Source organism: Ochotona curzoniae, unplaced genomic scaffold (genome assembly GCF_017591425.1).
Source record: "Ochotona curzoniae isolate NIBS_2020 unplaced genomic scaffold, NIBS_Ocur_1.0 contig_4105, whole genome shotgun sequence".
In the NCBI taxonomy this organism is placed as follows: domain Eukaryota; kingdom Metazoa; phylum Chordata; class Mammalia; order Lagomorpha; family Ochotonidae; genus Ochotona; species Ochotona curzoniae.
Genome location: NW_024466129.1, coordinates 12540899 through 12564137, shown reverse-complemented (window position 1 = coordinate 12564137; position 23239 = coordinate 12540899).

Below are 23239 nucleotides of genomic sequence, written 5' to 3'. Positions count from 1 at the left end.
TTTAAAATGTCATCAACATTTGGATTGATGGAGATTGCCCTCCATCACGATCAGCTTCATCGCATAGGTGAAAGTCTGAAGAGAAACGAAGCGCAAGGCCTCTTTTAAATAAGAGTTTTCCTCATTAACTTCCCAATGCGGTATAGCTCTGTGCTGCCTTCAGACCCGAACTGCACCACCAGGTTTTCTGTTTTCTGCCTCTGGAGCCTGCTGACCTGTGGCTTGGGACCCCAGCGTTAGCACTCCTGATTCTCCAGCTTGCTGATTCAACCTGCAGATCTGGAGACTGCTCAACCCCCATAACTGTGTGAATCAATTAATCCTGACCTCTCCCATTGCTACCCATCCCCACCCATTCCCTACTCCTGGCTTCTTCCCTGGAGAATCCGACAATAGCAATCTCATTCTCTCCGAGGAGCTGCATGGCCTAGCTTCCCGAAAGACAGCAGGAATCTTCCAGTATGTTGTTGAAGCTTTTCTCTATTCTTTGTTTCTGATGGTAATGTGCCATTCAACTACACTGAGTCATTGCAAACCCTCTGTATAATTGTATAATTGTTATGCTAGCATACGGTCCCTTTTTTTTCTTTCCACCAAGTCTGTCTCACACACACATACACACACATTTTCTAGATTCCCTATTACATGTCCTGACAACTTTGAAGTTAACAAAGTAAACCCAAGCTAATTGTTTTTCTTCTCAGCAGATACTCTTGAACAGTGCCTCTGGAATAACCCCACTCCTTTTCAAGACTTTTTTTTTTTTTATAATACATTAGATTTGCTTCCAAGTCACCAGCTCAAAGCAACGGTTTCTGTTGTTCTCAGAAAGACTAGCTCTGGCTTTTTTGGAGCAGCCCGAGGGAGGACTTGGCCAGGAAAACAAAACCTAAAGTGATAGTCTTCTCTTTTTGTTGCTCTATTTCCTCTTTCTTGCTGAAATTATTCCCCTGGGTAGTTTTGGAGCTGGTGTACTCTCTTCATTGAAAGGCAAGGATTTTTTTAGGGAAAGTGCATGTGAAAGAAAATGAGGGAACTCATTCTTGTGGCAGCCAGAAAACTCAATAATTTCAAAAAAAAAAAACAAAAACAAAAACAAAAAAACCTGGCAACTTTGTAATACCAACAACATCCAGAGAACCTCCCAGACCTGTCTGTATCTCACTCCTCACACCCATCACTGCATCCACCCTACTTGAGTCTTGCTGTGTTCTTCACCCTTGCTTACAGCCGTCATGCCCATCATCGTCCACTGCGCCATCTTTGCTGCGAGTTTCATCTGGAATGTCTTCCTTGTCTGTCTTCCCACACTCACCACCCTGGTTCCTGTGCTGAAGATCAGTTGGCCCTGTATATGTGGGCCATCTATGGTTCCTCTGACCTGTCTCATTTCTATGCTGATTCTCTCTCTTCTTTTACCCCAAGTATCTGTTTATTTTAAAGGCAGAATTCAAGGAGAGTGACAATGGAGAAATGCATCTTTCATTTGCTGATTCACTCTTCAAATGACTACAATTCAGGCGGAAGCCAGGAGCCCACAGCTTTATCCAGGTCTGCCATATGAGTAGCAGACACCTGAGTACTTGGACCCTCCTTTCGCCTGCCTTCCCTGGCACAGTAGTAGGAGGAGGGTCAAAGGTGGAGCAGTGGAGACTAAAACCCTGCTTAAACGGGATACTGGTATTGTAGGCAATGGCTTAATATCATGCCACATCAGCCAATTCCACATGGTCTTGACCAGTATGTTTGCATATCAGTAAACTAATAAATCAGATAGTCTTCTCCAATTTTGTCTTTATTCAAGTTTTTTTTTTTCTATTTTAGAAACAGTTTTTCAATTTCTACAAGTGAACTTGCTGGGATTTGGAGTAGAGGGCAGCTTGGGTAGAACTGATGTCTTCGCAATCTTGCCTTTCAGTTCATAACTAGTGCCATTTCTCTTCGTCTAGTTAGGACTCTTTTAACACCGTTAAGCTCTCGGTTGTTTTTATTATTTAAATTGCACAGATTTTGGACACAGTTAAATTTACCCCAAGTAACATCACATTTTGCTACTACTATGATTGATATTAATAGTATCCCATTGTTAACTGTTACTCTAAATGTACAAATTATTTCTGACATTGACATTATACCCCACAAGCGTGCTAGATGCATACATTCGCTCTTGAAGTATTTTGTCAACTATTAAGTGTTTTTATATAAATGATGGTATTATCAGAAAAAGAGGATGGTTTTCTTTCTATTCTATCTCTGTCATTTATTTCCTAAGTTGTCTTATAGCACTAACACATACATCTAGTTTAATACTCTGTAGGAATAGTGAGGGTAAATGTTCTAAACAAAACCCATCAATTTTTACCGTTACATGATGGGTTTTGTAGATGTTTCCATTAGCTTTAGATAATTTCTATTTTATAATGGTTTATAAGCTTGTGTGAGAAGTAAATATTGAATTCCATCAAGTGCTTTTCTGTAGCTATTGGGATGACCAGCTTTATCTTGCCTTACTGGTGATGCTTCCCAAGTTTCTTTCAAACTCTGACTTGACGTGATTGCTACTTCATTATCTGAAGCACAAAAACGCACAAATATGCACAGCACTCATTTTCTGTCTTGTCCTGAAATGTTTTAAGACTTCAATAATAATAATAATAATAATAATAATAATATACCAAATGTGAACTCTACATCAGATTTTTGAATGATTTCACATTCCTTAGTACATCTCAAAAACTTAGATAGATAAGGTGTATTTCCAAACTTGAAGTTTAAGTTTGCCATGTTTCTGGCCACACCTCTCTAAAAGCATGCTGATTTTGCATGATGCCTGAATCTGTCAGACAGGCAGCGGTGTAACCACTCTGGGTTCATTGTGGAGAGCTGGTCCTTTGAAATACTCTAAGGTGTCCATCATACCATTTTTTTCTCACCTATACTTAACATATAAGGGAAAGAGAGCTGAGTGTCTTCTTCAAAAATCGTTTTTTATTTTTGCACTGCTGGTGCACTGAGGGGATACTTTTAAAGTGTGCGGGAGTTACTGATCAATTTGATTGTCCAATAGCATTAAGCCTGGTGTACAAATTTTTATGAGCAAACAGGAAGAAATTCATTAGTCACATTACCCTCATCTAAATAGTTATTAAGGGAAACAACAGAAAATAGACAAGGAAAAAATCTTTTTAATAGTATTATTATAAGCCCTTCCCTTTATTTTAACTCAATATAAACGTAACATGGGTTTCAGATCCCCATTGGAGAAAGCAATTTAGTGGCCACTGTGATTTCATACAAATAAAGTACTTAAAATTCAAATTTTCATGTCACTTTTTTGTGACAAAATCACAAAATGGATGACTAAGAAAAAGTAAAATATTTAATTTTTATTATGATCCAGAACTGAAACAATAGCTTAAAGGACTTAACCTCCTGGGGCAAAAGTAACTTACTGATACAAACTCGTATGGCATCAGCATGCCTGAGTATCGGGAAGACAGATGAATACAGTGGACAGCCCATGAGGCAGAGGCTCACATACTTTTTTAACGCTGCAGTTTTCTCAGGTAAACACCCGACAAACAATGCAAGGACAAGTATAGCTCCCTGTGAGTGCAGCTTGTGAATATGCCCAATGTAATTTAGAGACTAGAGAGAGGAATGAAAACCCGTTTGAACGAAATGAACTTCATAGAGCTGAGTTTGGGACTAGAGTTATTTGTAAAGCAGGAACTTGTGATAGGTATGAGAGAGGGGAGCCTGCGATGCAACAGAGAAGTAAAGAAAAAAATAAAAACTAAATACTATCACATACTAGCCGGGTAATCTTCTTCTGTAAAATAAATGGAGTTAATACAATGCAGTTAAACGCCATACCCATCAGGATATGGTAAGTACTATGTGTGGGTGGAGGTGCCACATTTTTCCTTTGGTTAAAATGTAGCTTGTATTTTTAAATTCAGAAAGTCTGTCCTTCCTCAGGGACCCCCATCGAGGGAGCAGCTGGCATCTTACATGCATTCGTCTTTGAGCTACAAAGGAGGGAAATTTTCCAATTTCTTCATGAAATGTTCAGTCCAGAAGTAGCAAATTCGTAACTCATGGACCTGAACTTGTCTCTTCCACTACAGTGCAGCCCAGGGTACTAGCCCAGCACAGGTTGTGTGAGAAAACAGTGGTAATAATCAAATTGTCTGCTAACATTGGTACTCATGCAGATAGGTCCTTGGAGGACTGAGCAAAATACATTCCAAGAGATTAGTGACATGTTGAGCCATAGTGAGTCCATGGTAAACATCAGTTATTGAGACTCTTAAGGAGTGAGCATGTGTCAGCTTTAGTAAATGCTCAAGCATATGCTAATAACCATTTTACCATCTTAGCTGTAATCTCTATAACTCATAAGTATTGTCACCACTATTCATAAACAAGGAGATCTGAGCAATTAAGCAATTTCCCACAAATTACATAGCTATTAATCATCTCAATAGTCTGTTACAAGAGCAGGTCTGAATCCACATGCTATTTTCATGACACAGCATTGCCTTTGTAAAATTGCCTTATTAATAGTATGAATTGGGAAATAGATGTGTTCTAAAATTGTGTAAGTGTACTCATTGACTTCATTGAAAAACAATAGTTAGACAAATATTTATTATCTACTTATTCCATGATGGTAGACATTATGGTGGTTGTTGTGGGTTAAGGAATGAAATATCTCCATCTTCAAGCTATGCAAATGTCAGTGGAGAAGATACACGCATAAGCAAATTTTGCAATACTGTGAGATAAATATGTTATCACAAGAAGTGATTAAGTGCCATGGAAACAGAGGAGGCACCAGGAGCCCAAATGTAAAGTGTTACAAGGATAACATCTTGAGATGGATGACATCAAGCTGAATATGCCAAGTTTAGTAAAAGAGAATTGAGTAAAAAGAAGATAGGGTGGAGGCACACATTCCGAGGCTGAGAATGCAACAGGTGGGAAGGCATTGTGATTAGAAAGACAGCCTGGACCAGGGCACACAGTGGGTAATTGTAGCTATAGTATGCAGCAAGAATGTTGATCGAGGAACCTCAAGGTTACCGTCCAGACAATGATGACCTGGAAGGGTGGTCTATGTTGTCCCCGGGGTTTAGATTCTAAATGACATGCAAAGAGGGTTTTATGCAGGAAAGTGACTTGATTGATCTGGGATTTTAGAAATGGTATTTGAGGGGCATATTTTTTGTATAGTAGTTAACACATAGCTAGGGACACCCCTTCCTAAATTGGAGAATCTGAGTGTTCTACCCCCAATTACAGCTTTCTGGTAGGGTACACCTAGGAGCTAACAGGTGATAGCCCAAGTAGTTGGGTCCTTGCCACCCATGGAGGTCCTTGAATAAGTTTTCTATCTTGGACCAACCCTAGCTGTTGCAAGGGTTAGATAGAGAACCCGAGGATTAGAGATATACAGTTACTTCCATGTTTATCTGAATGAACAGTCTAGTGATGTACAAATAACCAATATAAAATAAACCAGAAATCTAGTGAAAACACTAAACATAATGATTGTAGGCAAACGTTTTCCTTTCTGCCATTTTTACGAACATTGAAATTCTTAACAGGATAAACAGTGAAATCCACATTTTTGTTTGCTTTGCTTTATTTTGATTGTTGTACTAACCTTGCAGTAAGTAGGTTTTTATTTGATAGAATGCCCCATAAACTAAGGTTTCCCCTGTTTCTGGAAACAGGAATAAAATTGTTACAAGTAATTGTTAAATGTCTTTTTAAATGTTTCTGAGGATGAGGTTATTGCAAGTACAACCCGCACTCCTTTCCACAAGGTTTTTCCTTCTTTAAAGCAAGAGCAAACAGCATTTTGGAAAAAAATATATATGTATGAACAGATTTGGTTTTGTATATTTAAAGAAAACATGTATCAAATCATCAAGATATATTCCTGAGGAGAACCCTCGGAAGGGGCAGTGCATATCCATAGCTTTTTTTTTTATTATTGTTGCTTACATTGTATTATGTCGTACAGTTTTATAGGCGCTGGGTATTCCCCCCACCCCTCCCATACCCCTCCCCCCATGGTGGATTCCTCCACCTTGTTGCATAACCATAGTTCAAGTTCAGTTGAGATTCATTGCTTGCAAACACATGCCTAGCATAAAGTTCAGCGTCTTATTGTCCAGATAAGTTCAGTGGCCTCTTGGGGAGACCTTCTATGGTCTGAAGATAGGTCTAACAGAGTAAAGATCCGGTCAGTTAAAAGCCCCAACAAGGCCTCAGTATCAATATATAACATTATGGAATTAATTGACATAGTATTGGGTAAACAATATGTTAAAAAGAATGCAAGTTCCATTCTTCGAAACATCTGGGTTGAGACAGTATCAATGACAGGTTCAAAAAATAACAAACAACCAAACAAAAAATTACAGGTTAAATCAAGGCAAACATGTGGTATCTAACCTTTTGGGATTCGCTCATTTCCCTTAGCATTATAGTTTCCAGTTGTGCCCATTTAGCCACAAAGAACTGCATTTTGTTTTTTTTAATAGCTGAGTAGTATTCCATGGAGTAGATGAACCAAAGCTTTCTTATCCAATCTTCTGCTGATGGGCATTTCGGTTGCTTCCATGTTTTTGCAATTACTGATTGTGCTGCAATGAACATAGGGATGCATGTTGGTTTGTCGTAAAACAGGTGTTTTGGATATATTCCTAGGAGTGCTATTGCTGGGTCATAGTTTCAATAGATGCAGAAAAAGCTTTCGACAAAATCCAACACCTCTTCATGCTAAAAACTCTAGCCAAAGTAGGCATAGATGGGAAAATCCACAACATAATCAAAGCAATTTATGAAAAACCCAACGCCAGTATCATACTGAATGGAGAAAAGCTAGAACCCTTCCCACTGAGATCTGGAACAAGACAAGGGTGCCCGCTATCACCACTGCTATTCAACATAGTCCTAGAGGTACTTGCAGAGGCCATAAAACAAGAAAAAGAAATCAAAGGCATACGTATAGGAAACGAAGAAGTCAAGCTTTCACTATATGCAGATGACATAATCCTATACATAGAAAAACCAGGAGACTCAATACAGAAACTGCTAGAACTTATACGAGAGTTTGGCAGAGTGGCGGGGTACAAAATTAACAAACGAAAATCAACAGCCATAGTGTACGCAAATAACACCAAGATGGAAGAAGATCTAACCAACAGGATACCATTCAAAATAGCAGAGAGAAGTATGAAGTATTTGGGAATAAATCTAACCAAAAGCGTAGGAGACCTATTCGAAGAAAACTACAAACTATTTAAAAAGGAAATTGAACAAGACCTCAAAAGATGGAATAACATCCCGTGCTCCTGGATAGGCAAAATCAATATCATTAAAACGTCTATACTACCACAAGCAATATACATTTTCAATGCAATTCCAATCAAATTGCCCAAAACATTCTTCACGGAACTGGATACAATGATTCAAAAGTTCATCTGGAAACACAAAAAACCACGAATAGCTAGAACCATCCTGAAAAAATAAGAAGTTAGCAGGGGGAATCACAATCCCGGACCTCTGGACATACTATAGAGCAGTGGTTATCAAAACAGCCTGGTACTGGCACAAAGACAGAAAGGAAGATCAATGGAATAGAATAGAAGCACCAAAAGGGAACCCACACAAATACAGCCAATTAATCTTTGACAAAAAGACCAATGACAGTTCAAGCAAGTGGGAAGGCCTCTTTAGTAAATGTTGTTGGGACAACTGGCTGATAGCCTGTAGAAACAAAAAGATAGACCCACATCTATCACCATACACCAAGATCCAATTTACATGGATAAAAGACCTAAACCTACATCCAGAAACCTTCAAACTCGTGCAAGAAAATGTAGGAAATACCCTGCAAGACCTAGGAGTAGGTTCCGACTTTCTAAGAAGGACACCAAAAGCAATAGCAGTTGAGAACAGAATAAACAAATGGGACCTCATCAAACTAAGAAGCTTCTGTACAGCAAGGGAAACAATCAACAAAGTAAAAAAGCAACCCACAGAGTGGGAGAAGATCTTTGCACACGATATAGGCGATAGGGGGCTAATTTCCAGGATATACAAAGAACTTCAAAACAACCAAAAAACCAAAACAAACAAGCCACTCAAGAAATGGGCACGGGAAATGGGCAAACATTTCACAAAGGAACAAGTCCAAATGGCAAACAAACATATGAAAAAATGTTCCAGCTCCCTAGCAATAAGGGAAATCCAAATTAAAACATCGATGAGGTACCACCTAACACCAGCAAGATTGGCCCACATAAACAAGAACACCAACGACGCTTGCTGGCGAGGATGCGGGGAAAAGGGAACCCTAGTCCACTGCTGGTGGAGCTGCAAATTGGTACAGCCTTTATGGAAATCAGTCTGGAGAACACTCAAATATCCATAGCTTTTTAAAGAAGCCTGTATGGTGCCATGAATTGGCACTTGTTTTCTGAATAGTTTCTTTGAAATGAAGTTTCAGCTCTTTGTCATTGGAGATGTTTAGTGACTTTCCATTCTTTGAGATCCTTACCATTTGCCTGGTCTTTTGCTGCACTCATTTGCTCAGCTCTAACTAGAATTTCGCTATTACAGAAAGGCTCGATTGGTGGCCTTTTCCAAAAAGTCCTCCTATTTTCTTCCTTGAGGTTTTATAACCTCAACATCACTGGCATTTCAGCCATGAGAGTCAATCATGAAAGTGACTTTAAGGTGACTTGCTGGACATTTCTCCCTTCCTTCATTTTCTTAGACAGAAACAAATTTTCATTCTGAAACAAGACATTCAAATGAAAATATCCTTTATGTCACTTTATTTATCATCATTCAAATATCTCAAGTGAATCTAGCATTCCGAAATATGGTACAGAGAAGTTGAACCCCAATATTCAATAATATATAAAAAGTCTACCCCAAAAATTCACAAAATATGTCTGGAATATTCCATGAAGTAAGGTGGGGGGGGAAAGAAGCTTGTAAGAAGATGACAGGAACCAATTTAAAAGAGAGGTGAGGTAAGACAGACAGAAAAAATATTTTGCATCCAGTGTGGTTCATGGCTAACATAAGAGGGACTGGGCTAAGCTAAAGCTTAGCGTCCGGGGATCCAGCAAGGTCGTGCACATGGTGCTAGAAGCCTAAGTAGTTACACATCTTCTGCTGCCTTCCCAGGTTCATTAGCAGGTTGCTGATTCAGCTGCATCAGCTAGAAGTCTGAATAGGTGCTGTGTAGAAGATATGAGCTGTGGCTCAGTCGGCTGCACCCACAGCACCGCCCCCAAATTAGAGCTTTCAAACAACAGTGAACACATTATTGTAATTTGTAGGTTTGGAAAATTTGGAAGTGTGTATAAACCAGTTGTTGCCTATTTCCCCTTGTAAAAAGATGATTTCTCTCTCTCTCTCTCTCTCTCTCTCTCTCTCTCTCTCTCTCTCTCTCTTTGCCTTGAACATGAACCTGAGTCCTTATGGGACACCATAATCTGGTACACCAGTATGCCAGCCCCTGCTTATTTTTCCTGCAAAGTTTTAGTTCACCTGTCAGTCCTTGCAGTGCTTTCATAATTTTATCACGGGTGATGAATTCTATCTCTGCCAAAGAACAGCATGTATTTGTACACAAAAAATGACGCATTATGTCAGAGTGTTCAAAGTCAACTGAAAGCACTATGGTCTGAAACTATATGCAGGTGTGTGTTCTTGTCAACATAGTATGTTTTTGTTTTGATTTATTCATTCTGGTTTTCACTCATCATCACCATCTTTTATGGAGTTGCTCATAAACCCATTTCTTATGTAAGCCATTTCGAAATGGTATGAAAAATAGGATCTATGTTTCTCTATTTTTGTATCTACCATTCCTTTTTAAATGTAGTTAACTACCATTGACCACCCTTGTGCCCTAGATTTTGACAACTCTGTTCCCACACACCTCTTCTCAGCTTTACATGTCTTATTGCAATTCCTGTCAGCGGGGGATGAATGAAGTCAACCAGATGTTGTTGTGTCGGAGCTTCATTCCTGCTTGATCTCCAACTGTTATATATGTGACCTTCTGGCCTTTCACCCTAACACAAGGAAAAAAGTAACACAGGTTTTGAGAAATTCTATTCAAGTACTGTTTATTTACATTACAATCTACATCTTGAGCACCAATTTTTCTTTTTTACAAAATATCCATCACTGATATGTCTCTAAGTCATTTTGAGCATGTGCACAAATCTCAGTATAGGTCTGGGAAACAACATGGGGGTGGAGTGTAAGACGGGGTGGAGTTGGAGGCTGTCTTTTAGGTTGCAAATTCTTTTGGGCTCTTTTTCCAGTTGACAGGGCAGAGGCATTACAGGAAGTGGCTATCAATATTAAAAAATGAACCTAATATTTTCTCACATATACAGAATCTAAAAACATCCCAGGGCAATCATCCTATAGGAACAAACAGCTTAAATCTGTGAATTCCTGCTTTGCTGGGTTTTGATATCACACACAGTGATCTGAAATCCCCCTTGAAATACTTGTTTAGCACAACAAAGAGCAGATTGTGCATTTGTTCAGGTCCTGCGGCTCCCGTGTTCTGAGTCCCTCTTGTCTATGTTCTCCACTCAGAGGTGCTTTAAGCAAACCTCCCTCAGACTGGCCTGCTAAGACAACGTAAGGGTTCTATGCCAAACGTTTATCTCCAGAACACCACATCCCTGAATGTGAATCATTAGCACTTGCTGCATCCCTAAACAAAGTAGGGAGTTGTTCTTTTCCCACTCTAGTTCAAACTTTGGCATCAGCAGGGCTGCATCAGAACCCTGGTGGCCGTATCTCCTATGGAAGTTTCTGTTCTATTCTCCTGCATAAAATGTCTGGGATGTTCTCCACTCTCCCGGCTCCTTGGATGCAAAGTTTACATTATTCTGAGTGTCCCTGTCCTTATCTTTAAGAAGCTCTTGCTAAAATCATCCCAGTTAAACAAATGGAGTAAAAAAAAGCTGTTTAAAGCAAAGTCTCTATGCATATTTGCTTTTTAATTTTTTATTTGTTTATTTGAAAGGCAGAGGTCAAAAGAGAGATAGGGTGAGAGACAGACAGAGATGTTCCAGCTATGGGCTCCTTTCCACAGATGGCCACAGTAGTCAGAGATGGGCTAGGCAGATGACAGGAGCCAGGGACTTCTCCCAGTTGGGTGCAGGGACCCAAGCACTTGGACCATCCTCTGCTGCTTTCCCAGAAACATTAGCATCCAGTACTAAAAGGACTACCCATATAGGATGCCTGACCCCATACATTTGAAAATACATGTGAAAATGCCCATGATTCTGCAAGTATCATAATATAGTGCAAAGGGAATTATGTCCCAAGCTCAAACCACCAGGTAAGCTAAATAAGCAATATATAATCTTGATGATGTAAGTGTGAATTAACTAGGGGATTCTTTAAAATGTTTCTGATAATGTAAAATAAGTGAAATTTAGAAACATGATTTTAAAATGGTTATTATTATCATGCAGTTATTCAGAAATTCCATTTTATTGCCTAATTGTAATGGTTAACAACATTCGTATTTTTGCTCCATAAGCCTTCCTGGAACTGTACATCTCTACCCACATTCAGGCTTGAAATCTTCCAGCTCTGTATGTGTTCTTTTGGCAATAATTAACTTTATCCTGGATGATTTGACTTCACTTTGACAAGTCCTGACATCACAGTGCATTGTGAAGAACACGGCTACCCAAGAACTGTGAGAATCAGCTGCAGGACACATAGACCATCTTGCTCATTGGTGTTTGCCAAACATGGCCGTTCATTGAGTGAGTCCATCTTGGACCCAACCTCTGCTCCCTTTACTTTTTAACTCTCTATTTGTCAAATAAATGCTCCGTGTTCTCTTTGCTGGTTCAAGTGGAGGTAAATTCCACCTTCTCTAACCAGAGGGCTTCTCTGATTTCCTAAGTCCCAGTTGCACAATTATTCCTCTGACTGGACTCCCATTGCTTACTTGGTGTGTCTGACAAACAAAAGGCCCACCTGAGCTCTTCCCGGTTCAAAGCATCCAGAAATGTGTTGCCTAAAACTCTGACTTGATGAAAAACTGCAAATTAGGCTTTTCATACTTTTGTAGAGAATTGCGTGAACTTTACTAAGGATAATTCAAATTGCAATAATCACCTTGGGGAAACTTAGGTAAAATAATCCATCCTAGAGGTGCCCTTGGAAACACAGGATTAAAACCTCTCCAAAACAAGGGAATATACTTTTGATTGGTATGCAGAGGTTTCTACAAGATAAAATGACTAAGATAGTGCCGGTACAGAATTCCTTGCAGCATGCTAATGAGATGTTAAAAGCTAAACTCCCAGATGATGTAACACAGAGAACTACACTCCCCCTCCACCCTGTGAGATATTCTGCTCCTCTCGACCTAAATCCATGAGTCCTCTTGAAGCTTGGTCTTTTTCTCCTAAATTTCCTCCCCCTCCAGAGTTCTCTAAGTTAAAAATTTTCAAGAGTAGCCATTTGGCTTAGCAGTCAGAAATGATGCTTGGAATATTACTATTCCAAATGCAAGTCCTTGGGCTCAAGTTCTCACTGCCTCTTTGATTTCAGTTTCTTGCTGGTGTACACCCTGAAAAGCAGCAGGTGGGAGTTTACCCATTTCAGATCCTCGCCACCCATCACATGCCAAGCTTGGACAGAATTCCCTGCTCCTGGCATCTGCTGGACACAGTCTAGCAGACATCAGGTGGAGACCAGCAGATGGAAGGCCATTTTTCTTTTTCTCTTTTTCTTTCACTCCCTCTCTCTCCCTTCCTCCATCTCTCTTTTCCTCCCCCACTCTATCTTCCTGCATTTGAAATACATTTAATAAAAAAAAAGATCTTTAAGCGAGCCAATAATTCTGACCTCAGAGGAATTGAACCCTGGTCTTGACCTGAATTTGAAGCAATAAAATAATTTTCATGATTCCTCTCAAAAAAGTGGAATCAGTTTATAGAGAATTAAAAGTTCATTTTGATCCTTTTCTTCCTGGACTCCCTTATTTGTGCACAGTTTTCTATATAATACAAGAGATACACCCAAATGAATTTAAATATTAGTTTGGAAACCATGCCACAAATTTTAAAGATATTAAAGACACTATCAGAAATAAAACAAAAGGAACCAGAACATTAGACCAAACAGATATTGCAGTAGTTCTGACAGTTTTTCGATGAAGATAGATTGGACTTTTGTATTGCATTGCAACTAGAGAAAGGATGGACTAGTGGCAGGTGTTTGAACTTGTTAGTAGAGATAGACAAGCCAATCCACTGATCCCAAACAGCCTGGGATTTCTATTGCCTACTGGTCCAATTTTGTTCATAGACTACCTCTAAAATTCTCTGACTTATCAAATAAATATACATTTAAAAAGGAATGGTCCCTCTTACATAGCTTTATCATCTTATTGAATACTTCAAAAGAACAAGAAAACGACTACAAAAAAAAAAAACCCACAATAATAACAGCAAACTCATAGCTCCTCAGTTACAACAATTATTGGAACTTAAATTTAACTTTAAAAGACACACTACTTTGGGACCACAGGAATATTATGCTGCCACCTGCAATGTTAAATCCCATATGGGAGCGATTGTTCAAATTCTGGCTGCTACTCTTCCAATCCAGCTCCCTGCTAATGTGTCTTGGAAAGCAGTGGATGATGGGCAAAGTACATGGACCCAGCTACTCGCATAGAGAGTCAGATGGAGTTTTGACTCCAGATGGCCCAATCATCATGGCCATTTCAGGGATGAATCAGTAGACTGAAGATCTCCAATCTCTCTCTTCTTTTTCTCACTCCAATTTTCAAATATATAAAACACATTTTTAAAGACCCACTGCCTCTCTCTTTCTGAGAGATATGCTTGTTGATCTAAATCTCAGGAATATTAAGAATCCTGGCTGCCCTGTAAGAGGGAAGCTTCATCCTCAGATGATATGACATATAAAAGAGAGAGAGAGATACACACCTATGAACATGATGAATATTATTCAGTAAAATAGCAATGATACAACTAGAGATCAATATGTAAGTGAAATAGATGAGACCTTAAAAGAAAATATCACATAAATTCAATTTGTTATTTCATAGATATAAATGGATATACCCTGTAGTTTTATTGATCTGTGATTATTTCAGAATGTACCATGCAATGCATCATGTACATTAAATACACATCTGTTCATTGTATTACTGTTTGCAGACCTTTCCCACATTCCTGCTGAACAAGAGTGTTTTTACTTGTTGGACACTTTATCAGAGTAATTTTAGTGTAAGTATGTTATCTTGAAAGTTAAAACAAAGCAAATGAAACAAACAAAAAACAAGACAAGGAAACACAAGGAAAGAGGGAGAAGCAGTGGGAGAAAGGGAGGAAAGAAAGCATCATTGGATTTTTAGAATTATATGTATAAAATACACTGAATGATTCTTTTGCAGTAAAAATAATATTAACACAGAATTGAGAAAAGACATTTCTTAAAACCACAACAATGAAAACTGAATTTGAGAGTTGTCAGCAACTCCATGCTTAAAGCAGCACAAAAATAGCTAAGACAAGGAATAAACCTAAATGCTCGTCTACAGATGAATGGATAAAGAGACCATGGAACATCCACACCACAGAGTATTATGCAGCCATAAAAAAATTGAACTATTACCATTTGCAACAAAATGTTTCCAGATGGATACCATTATGCTTAGTGAAATAAATGAGTTGCAAAAGGGCATATGACAACTAATATACAAGCACAATTAGTTATATTTATCATGATATGTTCACATTATATCACTATGCTTTCTGATTTTTTCTATACTTGTCATATACATTACATTACATTAATATATCAGGAAGTTACGCTTGCAACCAAGAAATGAATGGCTATGCTGCTGTAATAGCTCAGGGGCAAATAGCAATAGAATAGGATTATAGGGAGGGAGCAGGGGCAATGGGAGGAATAATTCTTACACTTGTAAGTAGGCATCATAGGAAATTAATTAAAACACAACAAAAATTATAAACTCTTAAAAAGCCAAGGGAAATTTAAGTTTCAAAAATGGGGGAAATTGACAATCAATTGATAATTACCTACCTTAAATGTCACTGCTAAATAAATATACCAACTCTTTCCTGTAGTACTAATATTATTCCAGTAATGGGGCTTTACATCAGAATCCTTGTTTGCTACTCTTAGTCCTTCTGTGAAATTGTTTAGATTGTTTAGATGCAATACGGCCCTGGAAAACCTCAGCTTACTGAAACAATGACCCCGATGTGGTGTGTGCATGTGTGTGTGTGTGTGGGGGGAGGAAGTTAAATACACCCAAACAAGCCTAAAAACTCATCAATTAGGTAAGTCCACTTAATTCATGTGAGTAAAATGTCTCGGTTAGATTACAAACATAAAGAAAAGTTAACTTTGGCTATCTCTTGAAAACACTTCTAGTCATCATTAAAAACCAAACTTAAATCACATTTTAGAAGTGGTAAAAATGATCCTTATGATCAACTAATTTCTTGCTAGTTGGAAATTGCCATTGCGTTAACCAGTCACTGTGAGAGTTGAACAATTGCCCCATTTTCTTTGTGTAAGCTGACCTTAAACAGCTTATCTTAGAGTTTCCACAACCTCCTAGAATAACATCTGTACTTGCTATTTTATCTGACAATGAACTTAAAATCCTTTCTTGTGAATCTGATGTTTATTTTGGCCCAGTTGATCTATCTGTTAATTCCAGCATGGACTCAAGTAGCTAGTGTGCTCAGGATGTTGAGGTGGGAGGTATAGCTTAGTCATGGCAGAATCAGTTTCCGATAACTGTAGGGCTGTGGACTGACTTGCTTTGCCTGGATTTTCCAGCTGAGTTGAAATGTGAAAACTTTTACATGAAGATTCAGCTTAGCTCAAATGCAACAGAGGAATGGAGACCATTCGGAGCTTCAAGCCCACAAGAAAATTTAATATTGAATTAATATTGCTATGTTTAAATTTTTTCTTGTTTTTTCTCATAGTATCTTTGGTGAATCCTAGAAATGCCTAAATATAGTAACCTCCCTTCACTCACATGGTGACTTGCTTTCTTGACTGTAGGAAGACATAATATCAGCCTCCAGAGAGTGTGCTGTATGTCTGGGCCAGATTCTGAGGCAATAATTAGCACACAATAAGGTGTCCAAAAATGGCATGGGTTTAATTGTACTCCTGTGCGCAGTTAAAGGCCCACTCACCAAGACATTATCAATAACATTAACTCTCAAGCTCATGTTGGTGATAAAAGCCATCCCACAGGGGCAAACAATGCCTCAATAGATTACAGAATTCTTAGTGGGGTGCTTGAGTGTCCATGCAAACATGTGGTAAAACTGCATCAAGGTGGTCAGAGAGAAGTCCGCTGGGCCTTGCCTAACAGCTGGAAACTCCCTGGGCCCTGCCAAACAGGGGAGCTGCTCTCTTCACACCTTCGTGCCATCCACACCTACCAAATCGTACAAAGTTAGATCAGAAGCAGCTTTGCATTCTCTGACCCAGAACATAGTAATTACTTACTGAATGATTGTAAATGATTGTCCCTAAAAAAAAAAAAGAATCATACATTAAAACTGTTTTGTGATCAGAAATTTCAAACAATTTGCCAAATAAAAAATGCCCACTACTCTTAAAAATAGACAGGAACTGAGAAAACTACAGTAAGAAGACATGGGTTAGTAATCACTGGTTGCTATGTACTTCGCATTCTCCTTTGCGGTTACTGGGTGACCTGGCTGAAGCAACACTGAATGGAGTGGTCGTCTGAAAGTGCAGGTGAGTCATGCAGATCCATGCAGACCATCAGCTTCCTCTTTGGGCTAATTCTTCCTCCTATATAGTTCTTCTGCCCACATTCACTCTCAACACAGCCCTTTAAGATTCCTAAAAATAATCACACCAAAATTGTGCAAGATGGCACCTGAAGGAAATTCAGTTACCCATGTGAGTCATGTGAGTCTCTCATACTTAGCTTGCCAAGGAGGCCGTCCGAGTAATTCTAAATTCAGGTGATCAACGTTCAATGCGATGTCAGTGGGGATCCAGGAAACAGGTGCTGGAGGTGGGAGGGTCATAGGAGGGCTCTGAAGGGTCTAGCAGACAGCTTCATTTGCAGCTGCATTCTATGCATTTAACCATAAATATAATGAGAAAAGTTGGGAAAATGCAGTGACTGGGCCACTAGGACTATAACAACAAATCCTTGAGGTGTCAGTACCCTGGCGTCACCAGCTAATCCTTCTCCAAACACTGGCATCCAATATGGTTCATATTCTGGCTTATCCACTTTCTATCCAGCTCCTTCCTTGTGGTCTGGGAAGGCAACAGATAACGGCCCAAGTACTTAGAACTCTACATCCACATGAGAAACCCAGAGGAGGATCTTGGCTTTGGATCAGCTCAGTTCTGACCATTGTGATCAACTGAGGGAATGAATCAGCAGATGGAAGATCATTCCCTCTATCTCTCCTTCTCTCTGGAAATGTGCTTTGCTAATAAAAACAAAGAAGTCTTTAAGGGGGAAAAAGGAAAGAAAAATCCTTGGAAACTTCTCTTTTTCTCAGGCAGCTGCTGGATTCAGGGGAAGAGATAGGAGCCCAAGAAATACCAATTCTTGGTTATTACTGGATTCAGTGTTTTGAATTTATGAACTGTGGCTTTGAGCTACTTTAGACATCTCCAGATGTATGTTGACCTGTGTCAACCCCAGACATAGTACAAAGTGTGAAGGCTGAATTTTTGGTGCCGTCCTCCATATCCTCTCAATATTTTATCATCACCCACCCCATTTTTCAAAATCCTCCCTGATCCAAAGCAGGTATCAATGAATGTGAAGGATATTTTGCTGTTTCAGAGGTGTTATTGAATGGTTACTGGATGTGTTACCCTTTCTGGAAAGCTACTGCATTTGCCTGTGACTTTTATGTCTTGCATAAAGGAAGAATTAATGTCCAGTTTAATTATGAACTCGTAGTTTTACTCTAGTTTTTCGTTCCTGAGGTATTTGCTTAAAAAAAAAACTCTCAATAGTAAAATATCAAAAGGAATTGTGAGGCTAACTTGTCAGTATTAAATATGATGAGGCAGGATAAGGTCCCATTAAGTTTAACTTCATCTAATATGAAAAGATTGGTCATATCATTTATGGTGGAGAAATTTCTAGACTTCTCATGTCGTTTTATTATGAAATTTCTTTAAAAGCAAGTGGTCAGAGTAGGGGAGTATTTCTAAAATCAGACCTGACTTTTTCATGAATGAATGGAAAACAGAGGTCCCCATATAATGTCACTTAGAGTCTTGCTTATTGGTGGTTTCCACCCGGCTCACATTTCATCATTGTCTCATAAGTGCAGACTAGACTAGAGTGCCCCATCATGCCTAATGCCCAATGTCTATGCGCTCATTGGGCATGGGTTTGGATGTTTCAGCTACTGTCTAAAAGGGCATTTTAATATCGCTGCAGCCCCTCTATCTCTCCTCTTGAGCCAGAGTCAGAGGCAGTTGAGGTGAAGGTAAAAACAAATAAAACAATAATGATCTGAAATGCTTGCATGACCAAAAAGGAAGAGAAGAAGCACCTTCAGTTACCAATGCAAATCTTGAGGCTGGGAAAATCAACTGAATTCAGAAATGTTTGCTACTCCCTCCCCCTTTGGAACTCATGGGCCTATGTTCTAACATTGTCTGTGGTTTCCTGGCCTCAATGCATGAATTAGCATAGCCATTGAAAAGGCAAAGGGGATCATGATTTAAAATGTTTTTCTCTGCCGTGGGTGCTGCTTTCTTTTGATGATTTATTTATTCATCTTTGTTTCGACCCTGTAGATTCAGGATGTAAGTCAGTTTGCTTACAAATATTTGCATAAAAACCATCTGGAAATGGTGTTCAAGCACCGATTTCTCGAGTTCACTCTCAAAAGCTTCTGATTCTTGGAGGAATCTCCAAATTTTGTATTCCCAGATCATGCTGCTGGACCATGCCAATACTTTGTTTCCTTATTTTATATTTTATTTACTTGAAAATCAGAGAGAGAGAGAGAGAGAGAGAGAGAGAAGGATCTTTCGACTATCCCTGGTGCCCTCCACACATTCCTACAGTGGTCATTTCTGGGTCAAATTAAAATCAGGAGTCCAGAATTCCATCAAAGTCTCACATGCAGCTGGCCAGAATCTCCATGCTTGAAGTATCATCGCTTTCTCATAACTGCATTACCAGGAAGCTGGATCAGAAGTGGAGGTGTGACGTAGTCTAAGGCACATCAATATGGAAAGCAGGTGTTCCAAGCAGCACTATAGAACAGCACTGCACTCCAGTGATTATGGCTTTCACTAGTGAAAGCAGCAGGGTATAGCATATGATTATTTGACAGAAAATGTAAATCAAGTTTGAGATCTATCTATGATTTAATAAATAAAGCCATATAACTGAGTTACTGATAGTTGCTGTATCTTTTTTTTTGTGCAACATGATGAGCAATTGTTCAAATTCAGTGTGTTGTTTACTTATAAGCTGCATCCAAATAGAAGGCAAACACTTCTGGAACCTCCTTGTTTATCTGTGCTGAGCACATTCTCCCCAGGCCCTGTGTGGACATGGTTTATGGACAGCCTCCACTGCAGAGCTGGTGTCCACGAGGTGGCCTCCTGCCACTGAGGTCTGATAAGACCAGAAGCAAGGGATCATGTCCCTTCCCTCAGAAAGCTGTGAAAACTGAGGATTCTAGCTGAAGATGGAGGCGACTGTCCATGTTCAACAGCACAATATCCTCTGAGAAAGATGGCAGCACAGAGAGTAGCGTATCATGTACAACACCATTTGCTGGATCGTCTGCCTTTTTACAGTGTTGTTGCCAATGGGTTAAATAAGGTGAGAAGTTAACGCAATGTAAAATAGAGAAATCTTCCTCTTCAAGGAAACAGGAGAGAAAGAGAGGGGAAGACTTCTCTTTGATACCACATACACACACAAACTGACACATTCATCCACGTACAATTCTGGACTTCCTGATGGGGAGTTTGTATTAGAACATTTTTATTAGACAAGTACATTAAAAATCTCTTAGTATTGAGGAATGTGGAAGAAAATTATATTTACTCTTGTAAAAACAAAGATTGAAATTTAAATTAATCTTGTTGGTTCTGAAAATCCAGAACCAGCATTGGTATTTTTACAAAGGAAATATAAAGACAGAAAAATAATCTGGTTTTTGGATGACTGTTTCTTTATTTTATTCTACTCAACCCCTTTAGAGCAGTCTTGGGTAGAAGTGAGGAAGTCTGAACTGAGAAATTAACCAAAACATACATCGTTTTCCCCCTTCTTTTGATTATCGATGATATGATTCATTCATGTACCTATATTTATTGACTGTATTCTAAAGACTGTTGATGTAATTGAAAAATAAAAACTTCCTTGGCTGTCATGGAGGGTACAACTTACTAACAGTAATAACGACAACAAATTGTGCTAAGTTCCATGAAATCATGCAGAAAGATAAGTTCAAAATAATGATATGTAAATACCCATTTCAAATGGGAGTTAGCTTTGGTAGAAAATCCAGAGGACATCTTCCTCAGGAAATAACTAGTGACCTGGAGGAGTATGCTGATGTTTTCATAAGTGTCTTCACACTCACATGTATGCCTGTGTACACTAGGAGGGTTCAAAGGGCATTCTAGAAGGAGACAATAGCATTGGCATCGACCCTTTGCAGAGGGAAGGATGAATCTCACAAATTCCAAGAGGATGGTATTGCAAGGGTATTGAGGACACAGACATTAGGAGATAGAACATGAATATTTGAATAGAGAGATTCATGTTCTGAGGTGTTTTTCTTCCTATCTTGAAATTTGAAAGAAGAAAAGTATTGTCTTTGTCGCTCATTCTACATTTTCTCAAGTAGAACAGCTTGACACTATCCATCCTAGTGGATGATTGCAGTCCCTCCCAATCTTTAATTTGTGGATGATCATGGAGTCAGTATTACGTTTATGAAAATAATATGCCATTATACTATTGGATATTTTTAACTATTGTTAAAAAACTTTGGAAAAGCCATTAATTTAGTTGCTTTCCACATTACAACTAACCTTTAAGAAATTACCACTTAGTCATCTCTGGGATGAAATCAAAGAAAGATATTCACATTTTCTTAAAAGCTTCTTAAAATAGTCTACCTCTTTAATTTTATATCTTTGTGAGGCCAGATTGTCTTTATATTCCTCAGTGAAGGCAAGGTATTTGCAACAGATTGCAGAAGCAAATGTGAGAATCAGCTCTTTTGATTTTTAAGCCAGATTGTAAAGGTGTTTGAATTATATATTTATATGAATATTTTATATGCATATATAAACATGCATATTTACATTATGTATTACATGTGTGCACATATATAAATACACATATATACATATATGTATATTTATATTATATTACATATAAAATATATATATGCACACATATTTATTAAACAATATTACACATTGAAACATAATTATATCTATTTAAAACAATATATATTTTAAAATATATATAGTAAGTAATATTATGTATATATATTTTAAAAAACATCACACTATTTTGTCTTGGAAAATGTTGCTGGTTTTTATAAAATACCTACTCTGTTCTAACACAGAAAGCTGATCATTTGTCATTACTTTAAGTGAACACGTTATCTGTGTGTGATGTGACTCCCGAACTGCCGAAGATGTTTAAATTTCAACATAAGTTAATGAACATAAGGTTTCTTTAATTATAAAATTTGGGATGTAGGTAAGAAGTCTTTAGGTGAGTCGGAGTAATGACATTGGGAAGTAATTCTCAACAGCCCTGTGTGGGCCCATTCACTCTCTGCTGCTGACTTAGCCTCTGATAATTCCTTCATACTCTCGCCCTTCACGGTTTGACACCCACCCTCACCAGGTGCTGAAACAATGGGCTGTTCAGTCTTGACCTTCGAAAATGGTGAATGAAGTATGTCTGTCTTTGATTCTTAAGTAGCTTGCTTTAGGCACTTTGAATGTCAACAAAACCAACGCAGTGAATAAATAAAGTGCTTTAAATGTTCAACTTGAACATAAACATGATAAACATTAATGGATGTCACTCATGAAAACAGTAGATCTTTCTTTTCTTGAAGACTATTAAGAATGTAAGGAAGTAATTGTACCAACACATCTGAGAATAACTTAGAGAAATGCACAACAACATGGTTTGTATCTGGACCTGGATAGAATAGAAGTACTTGGTGTTATCTTACCAAACCATTACCGCAATGAAATTGTCACAAACCGGCATCCCTTGATCAACAGTACACTTGTTGAGTTCAGAATTAATGTGAGAAAATTCGTGGTGGGTCTCAGGAAGGGGCATCTTATGCCTGGATCCCAGACAGCCACCATGTGCACGTGGTGAGCTGATCCCGGGCCTGCCTGGGCTCTGGGGGGCAGTTCCCTTCCGGGTGAGTACACCGAGAGGGGAGGTCTCCGTGACTGGGCAGGCCCAGGACCCACCTGCCGTCCTTATTGAGTGGTGAATGGGATTGGGAAGGGGCGCAACCTTGTGTAAATATATCCCAAATATTGCATCTGCCATAAATATGCCAAAATATGCTATTTTATATTTTAAAATTAAATTATAACTAGATACCCTATATTTTTCTGTGCTAATCATGAATGCTCCTACCCCACCATCTTAGAAAGAGATATTTTGAAGCACAATTCATTTTAGTCATTGATTTTTGAAGTTCAACTTTTGTTTAATGTCTGATATTTTAAATTCTGAATTTTATGGTACAATTCTGTAGTCACAGCTTCATGCCTTTTAAAGAGCACAGAAATAAGTTTGGTTTTAACTATTATGTAAAAGATTTTCTTATATTAAAGCTTGGTGATATTTGATACATATTTTCAGTAGTTAATGAAAACCTTATCCAAATAGAATTTGTTGTCCGGTGGTTTATCCAATTTAATGTATTCAGTTGTTTTTCACAGTTTTAAGTCTTGCTTATCCACATTCTTCTCTTTACGTTTCATTCTTTTTTTTTCTTTTTTGGAAATATTTCCCCATTACTTTGGTTTAAATGAAGCAAATCAAGAGAACTACAGACTAATCCATCCAGCTGAGCTAAATGAGTCT